This window comes from Cavia porcellus, unplaced genomic scaffold (assembly GCF_034190915.1).
Source record: "Cavia porcellus strain 051 isolate PalLab524CR breed Dunkin Hartley unplaced genomic scaffold, mCavPor4.1 scaffold_3, whole genome shotgun sequence".
In the NCBI taxonomy this organism is placed as follows: Eukaryota; Metazoa; Chordata; class Mammalia; order Rodentia; family Caviidae; genus Cavia; species Cavia porcellus.
Window position 1 is genome coordinate 87,194,010 of NW_026947486.1, and position 20,087 is coordinate 87,214,096.

The following is a 20,087-nucleotide window of genomic DNA, read 5'->3' on the forward strand; positions in this document are numbered from 1 at the left end:
TGACTCACAATTTGGAGAGCTATCAGTTCCCAGTCACCTGGCTTCAAGGCAGAGTACCATGGCAGTGTGGCATGACAGAAAAGAAATTGCTCATAGCAAGCAATCAGGGAACAGGAAAAGAAATAACAAGGAAAAGGCAGACCCAGGGCACACCCCCAGTGACCCATGTTTTCTGATCAGATTCCACCACTTAACAAAGTTTGGTAGAAATCCTCATAATCCAGTCACTTCCCTAAAGCTCCACCAATAAGAGTATTAAGTTTGGGGGGCATTTTAGCTACAAGCATACTGTGAACTATGGAATTAAATTTATTGATGCTCTTTTTGTATTTTGATGTATTTGAGCTGTTCTTCAATGTATTTTCCTAAAATTTAGAAGGAAATCCCTTTAATTATTCCTCTAATAAATTGCTCCCAATGAACAATCAGTTTTAAAAATTTGATTTCTTAACTGTTGATTTTTCTTTGAAGGATATATTTGCTACATATGGAATTTTGTTTTGATAGTCTATATTTTATACGTTTATCTGTATCACTGTATGTCCATCTGGCCTCGTTGGTTTCCACAAGATATTGATTGTTAATCATAATGTGATCCCTTATATGTGATAACATGTTTCTCTCTTGTCTTTTTTTTTTTTGTGATTTTCTCCTTGTCTTTAAGATGGTTGTACTATTCAGCTTCTAAAGTGTGTAATTGGAATTTACTCAGTTTTTTGGATATTAGTGATTTCATACTTGGGAAGATTTATGCCCTTGTGTCTTCAAAATTTTTTAAAAACGTGTTAGTAAAAGACAGGTTATATAATAATTACATTCTTAAGGACTGGGGATTTAGCTCAGTGGCGTAAGTACCTGCCTTGCAAGCAGTTGTTCATGAGTTCAATTCCCGTCACTGATAAAAAAAATTACATTTTTATAGAAATTTTTACTTCACTTTCTCTGCATCCCTGTACTCTAACATCTTCCTGGATTCCTTCCACATCTACACAGAGTTTACATTCATGCTTTCCTACCATCTATCTTCTATTTCATTTTTAAATTATGTATATTTGGGATTTTTCATTTCAGGAAAACATGGTATTTAAATTTTCTTTCTGATTTATTTCACTAATGATATTATGGTCTCAAAATCTATCCATTTTCCTACAAATGACTCAAATTTAATCTTTTTGTCCTACATTTTCTTTGTGCATTCCTCTGTTTATAGGCACGCAGACTGCTTCTACAATTTGCTACTATAAATAATACTTCTATAAAGATGGATATGCATGTATTATTGTAGTACAAGAACTGTATCTCTTCATGTAATATACCAAATGGAATCCTTATTTTTAGTTCTGTGAGCAATCTCCATACTGATTTCCATAATGGTTCTAGTTTATATTTGCACTAATAATGTCGAAGTTTCTTTTTCTGCACAATCTAGCCATAATCTGTTTCTTGAGTCCTTGCTAGAAGACATTCTTATTAGAGTAAAATGGAATCTTGTGCTGTTCTGATTTGCATTTATTTGAGTCAATGATTCTGAACATTTTCATGTATTTATTGTATTCATATATTAATTTCAATTGCCCAATTTTTGGTCTTTTATGTTTTTGGGTATTTTTTTGAAATTATCCATAAATTATTGATATTATTCTTGGGTTTAGGAATTGATTAGGAAAAGTTTTCCACATTATGTTGGTTGGCTCTTCACTCTGAATTATTTTTCATTGCTGTGAAGAAAATTTTTAATTTGATATGATACCACTTGTTAAATTTTGATATTGCATCTTGTGCAGTTATGATTCTGTTCAGGAATTCCTTTCCTGTTTCCAGATCTTCGAGATGTTTAGCTGTTTTCCTTCTAGAAGAGTCAGTGTTTCTTTCCTTTTTATCCCCTCCCCTGCCCTTTTCTATTTTTTCCCCAGTGTTTTCATTTTATATGTGTATCTTTCATCCATTGTTACTTATGGATCTAAATTTATTCTTCTGGGCTTGAATAACCAGTTTTCTTATCAGCACTTGTTAAAAGAGGCTGTCATTTATCAAGCATATTTTATCAGCACCTTTGTCTAAAATCAAGTGGCTTGAAAGTTTGGGTGTTTTCCGCACCCTTTACTCAACTTCATTGGTCAACATTTTCCTTTTAGTACTAGTACCGTACAGTATTTAGTATTGTAGCTTTCTGCTCTAATTTGAAGTCTTGGATATTAATGTCTATTGTTTTGCTCTTTTTGATTAGGAGTGTTTTGTCGATTATGGATCATGTCAAATTTCCTGTACACTTCAGGTTTTTTTCTCGTTATGTAAAAAGGTTGTTGTATTTTGATTGGAAGTACATTAAAGTCACATATTTTTAGTGATATAGTCATTTTTATAGTATTAAGTCTTCTGAAGAACAGGAGGCATATTTTCATTTTCAAATGTCCTCTTTAGGTTTTAGAGCATTATAATTCTCATTTCAGAGGTCTTTCATTCTTTGTGCTTTGGTTTACATCTAAATATTCTCCCAAAGCCTCATGAGCACACAGGTGGGGCTTTTGGAGGTAACTTGATGATTGTGGTGAGTTACTCATGAATGGATTAGTCCACTATTGGATTTTGTGATATTGGTAGGTGAAGCTTAGGCAGAGGAAGTGGGTCACGGGGGCACTGCCCAGTAGCATCTGTCTCCTTTCTGCTTCACTTATTCTCTCTCTCTTTAGCACCTCCCTGCTATGAGCTGTTTCTCCTCTGTGCTTCTGTCATACTACTCTGTCTTGGAGAAAGCACACTATGGACTGAAACTTGTACAACTATGAGTCAAAATAAGTCTTTATACCTTTAAATTGTGGGTGTCAGGCTTTGTGTCAATATGGGGAAAGTAAGTAAGACACTTGAAGTTAATTTTTATTTAAATTCCTAAGTGGCTATGACATTATTCTTATATGTGTAATGGAGGGCTGGTAGATAGACTTGTGAGGTTATTTGCAAGTGTGGGAAGAAGGAAGAAGAAAACAGGAAGTATAACAACATTGAGAGAAGATTTAAAAGGATTAGAATCCAATTATATGCTGTTACACACCTTGAATTTGAATCCTCTATACATAACATTTGGTAAGTGGTAACTTGATATACCCATAAAACTAAAGCATTTAATAATTCTCATTCTCCACTTTACATACACAAATATACTAACACCATATATATCAGTTGAAAGAAGAAAAGAAAATGAAGGAGAAAAAAATCCCATTTACAAAACACCAAAGAACCCAATCAGTCCAGTTTTTACTGCAGCCAGAATTTTACCAGTGTGTTTCTTCCCTTGCAATCAAAAATAAAATTAATTTTACTTGTATTACTTGTGGAGGGCTGTGCTCTTTCCTCTGCAATTGAGTTCATGAACTGCAGTGTCTCTACTGGTGCTTGAGCTGTTTCTGCTTCTACGATGTATTCTCTTGTCTGCCAGTAAGTTAAGCAGCCCTTCCTAAGATAAATTCCCATGTTTCCCAATAAGTTAAGCATCGTGGGGATCTGGATGGATTAGTGTGCCTGACTGTTTTTCTCTCTGCAATCAATGCTCTGATTGAGTTCAGTTGTAACCCTGGCAATGACTAACCAGAGGAATTTAGCCTCTGTCCTATAATCAGATATTTTCAGTTGTTTTGGGTGTAGTGTTCGGAAAGAGTCAAGAATTGAGTCTCACTGATTTCTGAAAAAAGTCTTTATCATCATCATCATCGCCTTTTTCTGGGATAATCTCTACAGTTATTTACATCTGCTTTTTCTATAGCACTCTGAGTAAGTGCACTTTGCAAACTTTTCTGATCACGTTACTATACTCTGGCTGTTGATTATTGCTAAAATCTCTTTAGAATACCCACAAACAGTATTTTTGTAGCCTGCAAATTCAGTGGTATATGCAGCTTGCAGAACTCAGCAGCTTTTGGCTGGTAGTGTGCGAGTTCATGCATAGGCAGCAAGTTCTGCAGAATCTGGAGTGTGTGTGAGGCAGACAGGAGACACTGATGGCATCAAGCTTGGTACTAGAGAGAGTGATGGAAACCTTGTTACCACTCTAGGGTTTTTACTGTCCACCAAATTACACCAGTTGCAACTGCTGCTTGCCCTTTGGACTCACTGAGGTAAAGCTCTTTCAGTGTCTGGTTCCAGGTCCCTATGCAGGAACATGTTTTGCCTTCCTTTCTCTCTCTCTCTCTCTCTCTCTCTCTCTCTCTCTCTCTCTCTCTCTCTTTCTCTCTCTCTCTCTCTTCTTTCTTTCTTTCTTTCTCTCTCTCTCTTTCTTTCTTTCTTTCTTTCTTTCTTTCTTTCTTTCTTTCTTTCTTTCTTTCTTTCTTTCTTTCCCAATATCATTCTAATCCTAATTCAGTCACAGACCTCTTAATGATTCTCTTGCACTCAATTTTTCTAGTGCCCTCATCTGTATTATCTTCCTCATGGCATGCCTTCAGCAGTTCTAGGATTACAGGGGTGCATCACAGCACCGAGTTCGTAAAACAAAATCATTTTTTCTGTCTTTCTCTATGATGATTCAGGAATTTTTTTTTATTCATGATGGTATCCTACAAATGCCTTAACCTGTCTTTATTTCTGCATTCTTTTATTTCCCTACTCTTTGGGCTAGTTTCAATTGATATGTCTTCAAGTGTATTGTTTCTTCCTTCTGCCTTGCCAAATATGACATTACACTGTCTAGTGAATTTTTAAGTTTAGCCATTGTAGTTTATTGCACTAAAATTTCTGTGTCTTCATTTAGTACTTTTTATTATAATTTTGTCTTTCCTAAGACATCATTCTTATACTTTTTGTTCTCTAAACAAAGTAAAACTATATTTAACAGAACTGGTTTTGTTTTTGTACACTAAATTCAATATCTCAACATCCTCAAAGATAGAGGAATAAATTGATTACTTTAATTCCACGGATGGATAATTTTTTTCTTGACTCTTTGCATGTAATACACTGTTTGAAAATTGGACGTTTCTAATAACCATGCGGCAATTGTGGATAGCAAATCCTTCCCATGTTTCAAGTTTGTTATTTTTTTTTTCTACTAGTTCTTGGTTATATGTTTTGTGTGTGTGTGTGTGTGTGTGTGTGTGTGTGTGTGTGTGTGTGTGATTTTTCTAAACTAATTCTTTGAAGTCTGTTTTCTTTGCTTTCTATGGCCACTGAAGTGTTTTCTCTTTCAGATTCAAATTTTAGAATTGTTCTGTAAGTAACAGAGCTATGTGTTTCTCAGGTTTTGCCAAGGAGTTCTAGATGTTTTTGTGAGGTATATCTTCAACATTCATCCAGGAATAGGAAAACACTACCTTAGTCTTTATTTCTGCTTCTGGAAAACCATGACATTTTTCTTAACATACAGAAAGCCTTAAAAATTAACACAGCAGACACATACTGATTTCTGGCACTGGCAAACTATGTTGTAAATAGTAACTATGCTCATTTCATTTAAAAGATATTCATTTTTTTAGGTAACCTAAATTTTGCACCCAACTGGTATCATCTGTTTTAAGTAGCCACACTGTTAATCACATCCTGTAACTTTTTTCAGAGTGTTCCTAAGTAAGTAGATTTAACAAACGTTAAATTTCTGAAATGAAGACATGCTTGTGTATAGCATCATTAAGAGGAGAAACAAGTGAAATAATGGTAATTGTCGGAAATGAGGTTCAGAGATTCTCTGTCTCATACTAAATCATCAAACAGATGACAAATGACTGAGTCTCCCAACGATTTTGGGGTGTTTGCTTTCAATATAATTTTCTGATACAGTGAGAGTTAGATTGTGATAAAGTAAATTAATATGCAGTACTGCAAAGCTTGCTTTTCTTACTGAGATTTAGCTGCTTCTCTTAAAAATATGCCCTCAGAATTGATGTAATTCTGTGATCAGTTTCCAGCATTTTAAAAAGGATTTGATGATATTTGTTCAATGTACTCATTCTTTTATGGTAGGATGATAGTTTTGAGATTTTTATTCTGATTTTAACTGATATCACATTGCTGCATATTTTTTCCCTTGTCAGTCTCTAAGTATATGTATCTAACTTAACTAGAAATATATCATATATGTTTAATGGCTTTTTAAAATTTACTAATACTCATATGATCTGCATTTAAAATATAGTTATTAATAGGCTGTGCTTGACTTTTTATAATAAATAATCATTGGCATTTTTGGTCTTTGAGAGTAAGAATAGAATAATAATATTAATGTAACTTTCAGTATATGGCTAGGTCCTCATATTCATAACTTGAATTTTATTTTATTTTATGTATTTATTTATTTATTTATTTTTTTGAGACAGTCTTGCTATGTAGTTTAGGCTTGCATTGAAATCACTATGTAGTCCTGAATGGTCTTGAACTGATGTTGATCCACCTCAGCCTCCTGAATGCTGGAATTAGAAACGGGCACCACCAGTCATGGCCACATAATTTAAAATTTAAATGCTTATAACAAGAAGTTCAAACAACTGATTGAGAGAATATTATGATCTAGTTACCAATTGTGATTTTTCCAGAGGTAATGATACCAGCGGTGATTTTTCCAGAGGTAATGATTCCAGAGGTAATATAGTATCTTTAAATCAACAGATAGTGAGTTTGATAAAATATATTCTTTTTATTTATTTATTTATTTATTTATATTTAAAGAGGAAAAAAAAACAGAAAAAAGGTAGAATTAATACAGAATTTTAGTAAAATGGGGAGAAATAATATAGAATTTCAGAAAAATAAACAAATCATTAGTTGATATGTTACATATTGTTATCTTAGAAATAGTTGTTCAAGTCACAGAATTAAAGCATACAAAGTGATATTCAAATAGTGACACTGCAAACAGCTCTGCTGAATGATTCAACAAAAACTGTAATATGGTTATCAGTCCTACACACTTGTTTTTTATGTTAAAGAGGGTAAGATTAAACATATCAATACAGAACAAAACAGTTCAAAAAGAAACAATTTAAAAAAATACTGATTTCAAAGCAAGTCCACTGGAGATCTTCACTGTCTATCCCATTGTTTTTAGTTTTCTTCCTTATAGCTGGCCCTGTCTTTACACACATTGAATATACTGAACATTATAGAACTAATCAAATCATTATAGGATGATGAAGGCTTTTTAGATCTTCAAGACCTAATTTTGGGGAAGTCAATAATGACTACCACAATGTCTCTCATTCTTTTCGTAGTAGCTGTCTTTATCTTTACATATGATGAAATTGAACATAAGAGACTAGACTAATAGCACTCTGAACAGTGAACAACAGTATTCTTAGATTTTATATCATAATGCTACAGAATTAGCACTGGGTTTCCCATTGTCTCTTCTTCTTCATAGTATCTGTTCATTACATCGTGCATTATACAATTTGTTTCCATAAATAGTTTAGAAATTCTTTCCATGTGTATAATCATAAAATAATAGAATTGTGATTTTTATATGACAACACAAAAGAACTTTGGTATCTTTTTGTGCTTCTAATTCCTTTGAAGGTATTTCCTGAACCATAAGTAAAGAAAAAATAAAATATTGTATTTTGTGGATATTACTGTAAAAAATAAACTTGAATGTGAAGAAATCATTTCTCTATTGCAGATGTAAATATTATTGCCTCTCTTGTAAAGATTAAAAAGCATCATAACCAAATGTCTAAAATTTTTAGAATGAAAAATCATGCTTAATGCTTAATCTTCCTTTAATGATCACAATAAAACTAAGATATGTCTGTCCAGTGAAAATGATATTTAAGCTACCTAGACAGTTTCTTATGAATAGCCCATTATTGTTTACCAAAAGTCATATTATTAAAAATGAATGGAGCTTTAACAAAGAAGTGGCCATATGTCTTACTTAGCTGAAGACATAAAGAAAGCTTGCTATCAATACATTTTTCCTGTTGTAACACCACACAATTCAGTGTTACAAATAAGAGTAAAGTATCCTGTATTGATTACTTGTTTTCATAATGGATATTTAATGACTGATATAAAACTTACCCTTTCATTTCATTGTGTTTGTGGAACTAAAGTGAATATGATTTATAAAATTAAATATATATAAAGATGATCAAATATATGTCAGATGTGATTATTATGTATATAGTACGATAAGGATTTTGTTAGTATTAGAAGAAAACTTGCCATTACTAGAAAAATCTATTTACATTTATTCTTAAACAATTAACAAAGGGGCATGAAATGCATTCAGTATTATCTTTCCTTTTGTGGACCAACCTTCTTGTTGGAAAATTCACTCTGCTTTATCACATTAGGCATTCTTGCAGTTATTAAATTTGATTCCTGTTTTTCCTGTTATAAAATAATAGATGATTGTTGTAACCTTTAAGTTGTTGAGAAATTATACATTTTCTCTTCACTTTGTTTATTTTAAACAAATGAAGAAAAACTTGAATGCAGTCATTGGACTTTAAGATGAGTAATATTTTGTAGCGTCAGCATTAATGTGAAAAACAACAATATTTATTATACAATGTCATCATAATTATGATCCACTCAAGCATACTTACAAAAGCATAACTGATTTTTATAATTGGCAATATATTTTATTTAGAAGTATAATTTGTAAAGTGTAGTTTGTATACTTGAACATCTCAGAAGAAGCAGTTTCCAGAGTTTTTTTTTTCAACTGATACTATTATAAATTTTCAACCTTTTAACATTTGTTTTACTAAGGTATAATTTCTTTACAGAAAATTTTGTTCCTTTACTGTACACTTTAATGAGGTTAAGTAACTATAGTTTTTGGTCATATATATGAAAATTGTCATGTACTCATCTTTGAAATTAAATAATAAAGTAATTTGTTATTCTAAATCATTCTAAGAAGTCTTCTCATTTCTCCATTTTAACCCATCACTTTACCTATCATTCAGCCTCAGATCTGAGTTCTCCCTATTTAATTTTATATCTTTAGTCAGCTTAGCCAAATGGCTTGCTGGGTATGTGTAACTTCTCTTTTTCTGATTTCTCTCATATGGCATGTTTGTGAGAGTAATCATTAGTGTTGTATGAATCTACAGCTTGATTTTACTAAGAGGTAGTATTCAGTCATATCGATGTACAATCACTCACCAAATGAACAGCAGTCCATTATTCGCTATTTTTAAGAAACGTAAACATTAAGATTAGGTCTTTGTGTAGGCAAGGAGATATAACTCAGGACAGAAATTATTGAGGAGCATGGAGATTTTATCTATTTTGCACTTCAGAATAATTTTTTAAGGTTTTCAAAATGACTTTACCATTATGGAATTCTTCAAGAATATGAGACAATACAAATGTCTTGCACAGTCTCACCATCAGTTGATATTTTTATTTTTCAAGATACTATTTCAGCCATTTTAGTAGGTGTGCACTCATATCTTCTTGTGGTTTGAGTCTGCATTTTTCTAATCAGTATTGTTAAACATATTTTCATATGCATTTTTTATTCTAATATTTACTCAATGATACATATATTCATATATTAGCCAATTATTGTTTTCTTATTTTTAATGCATTTTGGTATAATTTGATAAAAATATTTATCAATATTTTAACTCAGTATTTGCCTTAAACATTTTATTTTTAGTATCATCCTTTGAAGAGCAAAAATTTAAAACAAAAGAAATGTTTCTTTTTTCATGTTTCCTTTGTATAGATTGTCAGAAAAAGCTTGTTTTTTTATGATCATGCAATTTTTTGTATACATTTGAAACTTAGACAGTTTTAATATTTACATTTACTATCCAAATTGAGTAAATATTTATAAATGATGTAACATAAGGGTTGTGGGTTTTGGTTTCTAATACGAACATTCAATTTTTGTAGCATAACTTTTTGATAAGTTTGTCTATTGTCCATTGAATACATTGTTAATTCTGTTGACTCCACTAATGTGTGCATTTTTTTGTATTCCATTGATTATCATATTTATTCTTATGTCAACAGAACACCATCTTGGTGAATACCTGTACAGCAAATTTTAAAAGCAGTTACTAGGAGCCCACTAAATTCGTTCTTCTTTATCATTTATTATGTTGGTGTATTTAGGGTCTCTAATATTTTCATAAAAATTTTAGAATCAGTGAATTCATTTGTATTGAGAAAAAATTGATATAATTTTGGGGTTATCATTGAGTATGTAGAAAATTTGTGGGGAAAGACAACATAAATATTCTGAGTTTTATAATATATTAACATGGTAGGCCTCACAATTTAAATAAATATTTAAATCTCCCATGATTTATTACTTCCAACACCAGATATGTCATATGTTTTCTTAGGTGCATCTTTTCTAAAACATGTCACATAAAACATAAAATATACCATAGTCTTGGTATATCTGTAATGAAATCTTTTATTCATAAATTCTTACTAGCTTTGTGTATATATATATATATACAGCAAAATTTTTGTATGTTTGTCCTATGTATTGTGTCATTAATCAACTAATTACTTGCTCTAGTTTCTTTTATGTAGTTTACTTGGACTTTTCTATCCATGTGGTCAATTCTTATCAAATAAAGATGTATTTTCCTTTTTACATTTTAATCTTTATTATTATATATTTGTTTTACACAATGATCATATTCTTTGTGAGTTTGTACATTTACAGTATACATCTTAATTTTTCTTTTAATCCCTTTTGCTTCTCTTTTCCCTCCATCTCATAGGCCTCCACACATTTGCAAAGTATCTATCACTGTATTTCCTATTATTCGTTATTATTTGGGGTTTTTAATGATAACAAACCATGTGATTTTTTTTTTTTTTTGGTACTGTCGATTGCACTCATGACCTCGCAATTGTGAGGAAGGCACTTATGCTGCTGAGCTAACGCCTGGCCCACCATTTGATATTTAAACTCAAGTGTTTGCTTTTGTGTCAAGATGCATCCATTTTCCTACAAATGACTCAATTATGTCCTTTTTATAGCAGAGTAGTACTCTATTGTATAAAAATACTGTATTATCTTTCACATTTCTCTGATGATGGGTATATAGGTTGCTTCTACACCTTGGCTACTGTGAATGGTGCTGCTATAAATATGAATAGGCTTGTCTTTATATAATATGATGTCTTTAACTCTTTTAGAAAGATACTTAAAAGGGAAATACCTGGGTCTAATGAGATTTCTAATTTTCCGTTTTCAGGAGTCTCCATGTTGATTTCCACAGCGGCTGCTCCAGTTTACATCCCCTTCAACAATGCACAGTGGTTGTTTCCTCTCAGCCTTGCTAGGTTTTATTATTATTATTTTTTCTTAATGGTAGCCATTCATCCTGAGGTATTATGGAATCTCAGTTATGTTTTGAGTTGCATTTTTTTCTAATTGTCAGAGATATGGAATAGTTTTTCATGTGTTTATTGGTCATTTTTACTTTCTTGTCTGAGTGGTGTCTATTCAATTCACTTGCCTTTTTTCCCATTGGGTTATGTATTTTGATGAATCGATTTTTTTGTGTTCTTAATATATTCTAAATATATCTTACTTGTCTGAGAAATAACTCACAAATTTGTTTTCCATTCTGCACATTGTCATTTTACTGTATTAGACATTTCCTTTGCTATGCAGAAGATTTTTATTTGGTGTGTTCTTGGTATCGCTTCTTAAGCAGCTGGAGCACTGTTCGGAAAGCCTTGCTTATACCTGTGTTTTGAAGGGTTTCACCTAATGTATGTCTCAGCAGATTGAATGCTTATGTTTTTGTACTTACATCTTTTATCTGTTTTGATTTTAGCTCAGTATATCATGAAAGACACAAAGATTTTGATAATTTCAGTCTTTCTGCTGCTGCCCAGGATTGTTTTCACTATTTGGTGCCTCATTTGATTTCATATAAAATTTGCAATTGTTTTTTCTACTTCTCTGAGGAACACTTGTTATTTTGATTGAGATTGTATTAAAACTGTGTGTCAGCTTGTTTAAGTATGGCTATTTTGATGATATTCATTCATACTATCCAGGAGAAAGGGACGTAGTTTCATTTCTGATGTCTTATTTGATTTCCTTTTTCAGAATATTGCAATTTGACTGAAGAAACCTTTCACTTTATTGACTAAGCTAATTCCTAAATATTTATTTTTTGTTGGTGATATTGCAAATGGTATTGATTTCTTAATTTGTTTCTCAATGAGTTCATTATTGTGTGCAGGACAGCTATGCATCTTTTGTGTTGATATTGAATCCAGGAAAGCTAATCATTTTGTGTTGATATTGTATCATATGGCATTGCTGAATCTGGTTATTAATCTTAGGGTCTTTTAGTAGAAATTTTGAATCTTCTATGTGGACGACCATGCCATCTGTAAATAATGATAGCTTTTCTCCTTCTATTCCTATGCACATCACTTTTCTTTCTCTTCCCTTGGTACTCTGCTAATGTTTCAAGAACCATATTGAGCAAGATGGGTGACAACAGACATATTTTTCTTATTACTGATTTTGATGATTTGCTGCTTCTCTTTAGTAGCATTTTGTTGACGATTTCTGCATTTGTGTTGATTAAAGGGATTGATTTGTAGTTATCTTTCTTGCTCATGTTCTTTTCTGGTTTTGGAATCTTGATGATACTAGGTCATAGGAATGAATACTGAAGTACTCTTTATCTTTTAATATCGTTAAAAAGTTTGAAGAGTATTAGCATTACATTTTCACTAAAGTTCTTGTATAATGCAGCTGTGAAACTCCTGAGGCTAGGACTGCTTAGTTTATTGTTTCTCATTCCTTATTCATGTTTATTGCCCATTACTGGATTTTGGAACTTTTTGGGTTCAGTTTTGATAATTTGTATCTTGAAGTCCATGTATTTCTTTTGAAATGTCCAATGTATTTGAGTATAATTTCTCACTTTAGCTATTGATAATATGTATTTTGGGACTGTATATTTTCATTTTACTCTTTGCATTTCAAACTTCATTATTTTGGGAATTGTCTTAGTTACTTGCATGTTCCTGCAACAAAATACCTAACAGCCATAAGTTAAAGTTGGTTAGCTTTATTTTATCTCACAATGTGTAAAACATTCAGTCTGTAGTTAGCTGGATCCAAGCAAGGTGATATGCTGAGGGGGGCTGTAGAAAAGAAAAAGTCTAGGGCTGGGCAGAGAGGAATTAGTAAAACAGCAGCCTCTCTTTCCTTTTCAGTACATTCAGGCTACAGGCCTTTTGGGTGGTGCAACTCATACTCAGGGTGGGCCTTCCTATTATCAACACCCAAAACTCTGCTAAACCAGTCAGTGGGATAATTTAGGTGTCACACTCTCAATGCACTTTCCCATACACTAACCCAGCCACCCCTAAAAAGCTCCACCTATGAGCATATGAGGTTTTGTGAAGACATTTTGATATAAGCCATAATAGGTCTTTTGTTTCTCATTTTTAAAAAATAGTTTCAGTACTATTAGCTATTTTTTTATTTTGTATATTTTTTCAAAGATCGACTATTTCAGTTTTTTGTCTGTCATTTTTAGTTTTGATTTTGTGAAATTCTGCTCTAATCTTCATAATGCAATTTCATTTTCTAACTTTGGATTTGGATTGTTCTTGTTTTTTGAAACTTTACACTCATGATTAGGTTATTTACTTAGATTTACTAAGCTTTTATGGTGTATTTGCAGAAACAAACTTCATTTTTACTATTCCTTTAATTGAGTCTATAGATTCAGTAATATTTTAATGGCATTTTCCTTTGGTTCCAGGAACTAGAATTTCTTCCCTGATTTCTTCTGAGACACAGAGATTATTCAAGAGGGCATTGATCAATTCCCATGTGCTTTAAAAATTTCCGTAGTTTCTTTTTCCATTAATTTCTGGTTTTATTGTGTAATGATCTAATAATACGCAAAAATTTGATTCTTTTCTATTTGTTTAAGGATGTTTTACTATGAAGCATGTGGTCTATATTGGAAAAAGTTCAATGTTGAGAAAGTTCTCCTGCTGAGATAAAAAGATAGTGCATTGTACTTGGGCAGAAATCTCTGTAGATACCTATTAAATTTATTTATTTGAAGGTTAGGATCAATTTTGATATGTCTTTATTGACCTTTCTGTCTAGTGGGTTTGTCTATTTTGAGAGTGTGGTATTGAGTTCACCCACCATTTGTGGTGTTGTTATTTATTTATTTTATTTTTTATGTTCAGTAGTGTTTGTTTTATGAAGTTGAGTATTCTCCAAGTTGGTGCATATGTTTATATTTGTTTCTCTTCCTGTTCAGCAGTTTCCTTTACTAAAAAGTAGTGACTTTCTTTGTTTTTTCTTATCAGTTTTGGTCTGAAGTTTAATTTTTCTGAGATTAGGATGGCTATTCTTGCTTTTTTTTTGGGGGGGGCAGTTGGTTCCCTGGAATGTTTGTTTCTTTTTTGGGGGTTTTTAATATGAGAATTTACTCTTCATTAGATGTGTTTCTTTACAGTATATTATTGTGTTTCATTTCTTGTTATATTCCTCCAAACTATGTTGTTTGATTGTGGAATTGAGAACAACCATTGAGTTGTCCTTGAAAAAATGATATTGACCTATTCGTGTCACTGTATTGCTTTCTTCTTGTTGATTTTTTTGCTAAACTGGTAAATAACATCTGGTGTATTCCTCCTAACTGTCTTTTGTCATCTTTTGCTTCATTTATCTTTCTAGGATATACTTGAGAGTTTTTTGCAGTGCTGGATTTGTTATTAATTTCTTGATATGCTCTTTTAATAGAAATGTCTTATTTCTCCATCAGTTTTGAAAAATAGACTCATGTCCTCCTTTTCAATCTATATTTTTTCCTTGCTTATTGCTCTTATAATTCATACAAGACATTGAATAAGAATATTGAACACGATACACCGCATTGGAGATAAACTGTTTCATTTCTCATTATTAAGAATGGCTTTAATACTTTGACAGTTGAGGAATATTTGTATCATATTGATTATATCTATTCTCCACATAATTCACCCAGGAAATTTCTTTTTATTTTTAAGTAATAATTAGGAAGTTATACAAGGAGAAATTATTAAAGTATTGCCTCAGTTCTATCAGAAAATGAATATTTTATTGAGACATATAAAGTAATTTTATTTCATTAAGAGGAACTGTAGTGTTTACTTACTTCTTAAAATAACTTGGAATTTCCTTAAGTAGAAAATATAAATAATTCTTCATACCTCATCTATAAATAGTAATAATCTTTAGCAAGTTTTTGGGAAACTGTAGCTTGTCACAAATCTGTGTTCCTTCCAATTTTATGTGTCATGATGTAATATTTAAAAACATTTTAGTTGATTAAAACATCAAAGTAATACTTTTGACATGAAACAATTATATGAAATTAAAATTTCTGTTGATTGATAAAGTGGAACATTCATAAATCTGTAATCTGAGCTACTACCTGAATAAAATGAGAAATGTAGAGCAAATTGATTGTTCAAATCCACATAAAGCATAAAGAAGAGCAGAAATTAGTGAAAACAAAAACAGAATAGCAAAGTAAATTGATGGAATAGATTTTTTACATGAAGAAAACAAGATACAAGAAGTACATTTAACTCGAAAAGAAACTCTCAAGCTGAAAGGCAAAGGATGCAAGACCAAAGTCCATGCAACAAGAATCCAGAAGACAGCAGGAGTAGCTGTTCTGTTTCTGCACAATGTGAGTTTCAAACCCAAAATAGTTAATAGATATAAAGAAGGTTGCTAAATACCTTTCAGGGGAAAATTCCAGAGGAAGAGATAAAAATCATAAGTATATATGGACCACATATGAGAGTATCTAACTATATAAGACAAATACTAATAGGCATGAAAAAACCAAATATGCAAAAAGAGACTTGTAATTTGGGACCTTACTATCCCTTTGTCACAACGAAATTGATAAACTAGGCAAAAAGTCAGCAAAGAAATAACAGAACTTAATCAAACATGTTAACAAATGGACATAATAGATGTTTACAGAATGATATACCAAAAAATGTCAGAATTCATGTTCTCAGCTGCACATGTATATTATCTAAAATACATCATATTCTAGCTAGCCTATCTTTTTTTTTTTTTTTTTATCAGTACTGGGGATCGAACTCACAACCACCTGCTTGCAAGGCAGGTACTTATGCCGCTGAGCTAAATCCCCAGCCCCTAGCTAGCCCATCTTGTTTAAGTAAATGCAAAGACATTGAAAGTATCCTATGTAAATCATCTGACCATAGGGCACTAAAATATGAAATTAATGGCAAAAGAAAGTGCAAAAACTACATATAAATTAAATAACACTTTCTTGACAAACCAATGGTTCACAGATGAAATTAAAGAAGAAATTAAACACTATCTTAGTCAGATGAACATGCAGTTACAATGTACTGGAGCCTATGGGACGCACTGAAAGCAGTCCTAAGAGGGAAATATACAGCAGAGAATTATCATGTAAGAAAAACAGAACAAGCACAAATAAATAACATAAAGCTAAACCTCAAACTTCTAGAAATACAAAAGCAAGTCATGACCAAAGCTAACAGAAGGAAGAAAATTATAAAAACCAGAGCAGAAATCAATGTAATTGAGAGCATAAACACAAAGAATTAATGAAACAAAATGGTTTTTCAAAAGAATAAGCAATATCGAAAAACCCTGTAACAACCTTATCAAGAAAACAAAAGAAAAAAAAATTCATGCAATGAGCAATAAAAAGAGTGAAATCTACTTATCCTGTGAAATTCAGAAGATTACCAGTACCCACCTTGAAAAACTTTACTAGCATATGCTGGAAAACACAGAAGAAATGGATAGATTCCTAGCAATGTATAAATTATCAAACTGAATCAAGAAGCTTTAAAACTTTTGAATAACCCAATGTCAATTACTGAAATGTAAAATATAATTAAAACCTCAGAAACAAAGAAAAGCCCAAGTCCTGATTTATTCACTGCAGAATTCTGTAAGAAATTTAGAGAAGACTTAAAGCCAATACTCCTAAAACACTTGAATGAAATTGAAAGGGAAACCATTTTCCCCACACATTCCTGGAGCCAAGAATTACTTTGATATCAAAATCAGAGAAAGACCCAACCAGAAAGGAGAACTACAATGTACATCTCTATAATGAAGATAGATGCAAAAATGCCCAATAAAATACTAGAAAAACACAATTAGAAAATATTACCATGATAAAATTAACAAAACTTTAAATTATCTTTTGTAAATATGCTGAAGATTTAATTTAAAGCATCGTCATAATGAAGCAATAAATATAAAACATTAAAGTACAGAATTTTAAGTGCCATATGGTTCAAATAAATGATGAAAATAATGAGAAAATATTTTGAACTGAATAAAAGTGAAACAAAACATGCAAATTTTCAGTATGTAGCTAAAGTGATTAGAAGGAAATTTACTCCTTGAAATGTTTATATTAGAAATATGTAAAGGGCCAAATAAAAAGATCACATGTTCCAACCTTAAATATTAAAACTGGTAAACCGATTTAAACCCAAAATATGCAAAAGAAAGAAAATAATAAAAAGTAAAAATTTGTAGATATGGAAAGTAAGTAAATAACAGTGATAAACAGTGAAAGCAAAATATATTTCTTTTTATAGAGGAAAGAAAATTCTAAATATTTTACTGCATGACCAGGATAAAATTAGAGTTAACAGAATATTGAGAATGAGAGTGCAATCATTGCAGGTATTGAGAAATTCAAAGAGAACATTAAAACTGATTTTATGCAATAAATTTCACAATTTAAACCAAATGATACATGAAAGGTGTCTGTCTCCTCCAATGTTGCAAGGTATCTGTTCTTCTGTACTGACTCCTTCCAGGGTCCAGCTCGGTCTGACTGCTTATAATATTTCTAAATAAGTCAGCTTCCTATGACAATGCCATAGGCTGTTTCTTCCCTACCATGCCACCTTGCCTTGAAGCCAACTGAGTATGGACTGCAAGCTCTACAAATAGGAAGGTACTATGGAGGATACTGGGCCAGCTTTATCTTTTCCTGGCTTTTATCCTGGATAAAGGAATATCAGGAAAACAATGACATTGTAATTGAAAGTTCCATGTTGCAAGAATAGATCCTTGAAAATGAAGTAGCCATTGCTCTTAGTAAGAAGAACAAAACAATTCAAAATATGGAAGTATTTGCATGTCAGAATTTGCATGAAGATAGTGAAGAAACTGGTGCAGATCCTAACTCTACCTACAGGAGATGAGTCATTAAGCTGTGTGAACTGTGACATGACTGCAGATCAAACCCCAAGCAGCGCTACAGAGATTGCCCTAGAAGTAAATGATGCTGAAGTGACAGGGAAGAAAGGAAGCCACAGTGATGATAATACTTCAGAGAGGAAACAAGTAAAAATATGTCTACAGCAGAGGACAGTATAGAACAATTAAAGAAAAAGAGAATTACTTACTCTCAGATTATTAAAGACGGTAGGTGATTTAATATTGATTTGGTATCAAAGCTACTGTATTCTAGAGGTTTAGTGATTTATTTTTTAATAAAATCTAATGTTAGTTGTTATGTAGAGTTCAAAAATTTTACCACAATTATTTCATTTCAAGAAGGAAGAATGGAACAGTTTCTTTGTTCCAGAGAGATAATAAGAAACAACTCGCTGAAACAATAGAAACAAGAAACAATAGAAACAAGAATGCTAATGAAATTTCTTACATTTTGTTTGGAATATATGGAACATTCTGATGAATATAAAACCTAGGAAAAATAACATTTTTTGGAATTTTTAAAAACTCAAAAAAATAACCTTGAACCTCAAATACTTTGTCCTGTATTCGATTGCAATGACATAAGAAACAATCGACAGTACCATAGATGGCCTCAAAGCTACCAAAAACTTTCTCATTGTTTTGGATGGTATGAAAACACCCCGCTTTTGTTTCCTTTGTATGGTCAAAGAGAACTCTTCCAGTGTTTCTACAGATGTAAAGCAATCATCCATCAGTTTGGTCAGAATACAAACTCTAATCATTTTCTTGTAGAGGACACTTACTTTTCTGAGAACACGTGTTCACTTGTGTAATACAGGCAAATCATCAGGGCAGTCCTAATTATAGATAGATCTGTATTAAAAACAAATTCAGAGCTACAGGTTTCCATTTTGACAGTACCAGGAGAGGAGCCAGCAACCTTTGCTGTTCAGGTGATTGAGTTACATTCCTCAGCAATGGCATGTATGAAAGGCACCTATTAGCTCATTTGACTTGTACATCTTTTCAAACAACAAAAGAAGATTTGGAATCAGTTGTGCAGAAATTGTTAATTCCATATACAGAAATGGAGATATAAAATGAAGTTGAGAAGCCAAGAATTCTATGGGCTTTCTACTTCCATATGAGCGATTCTTCAGAAGGCAGTAGAAACTGTTACAATGATTTACTACCAAATGTTTGTGTCTGCTCTGGCCCAGACTGTAGTTTAGGAAGTGATAATTCAGTCAAACAAGCTGCAACACCTTTCCAGCAAATCTGCCCCAATGAAGATTTCTGTCCACCCCCACCAATTCTGAAGATATTGTTCTTCATGAAGACAGTTCACAGCCAGAAGCCTTAGCATCCAGTGCCATACCATAGCCCAACTCGGAGTCTCTCAAGGAAAGCACAAACCATGGAAACTCAGAGGAGTCCTCTGAATAATGGATATATACTAAACTGGTTACTCTACTTTTAAAATTCTTACAGGCCTCAAAGTCTTCTTGGTGCAGGCAGTATTTGAAAAATATTAGAAAAAGAGTGTCTAGTTGACATGTAGAATTATAAGAAGAAACAGATCACAGAAATCTAAAAGGAGATTTTCCTTAAAGAGGACATTCCCAAAATATAAAACACGTGTAATTGCCTGTTTTAAAATATCGAACCTGACAAGGGATATAGCTCAGTTGCACAGCACCTGCCTAGACAGAACAAGGTCCTGAGTTCAGTTCCTGATACCTAAATAAATAAATAAATAAATATCCCAAATCTGTAAGATAGGAGATAAAAATTAAGAATGAACTGATATATAGATATAGATGTGGAAGTGATCCTATGCATTTTCAGTAATATGTAACAACTTTGTTTGCTACTTTGTATAATTCTTGAAAAACCA

General features: G+C 32.0%; 1 pseudogene; it reads left to right on the forward strand.

The window, feature by feature from the left end:
• The first annotated feature begins 17,949 nt into the window (after window positions 1-17,949).
• Window positions 17,950-19,636, forward strand: LOC100722329 (rab proteins geranylgeranyltransferase component A 1-like; annotated as a pseudogene).
• The last annotated feature ends 451 nt before the right edge of the window (window positions 19,637-20,087 follow it).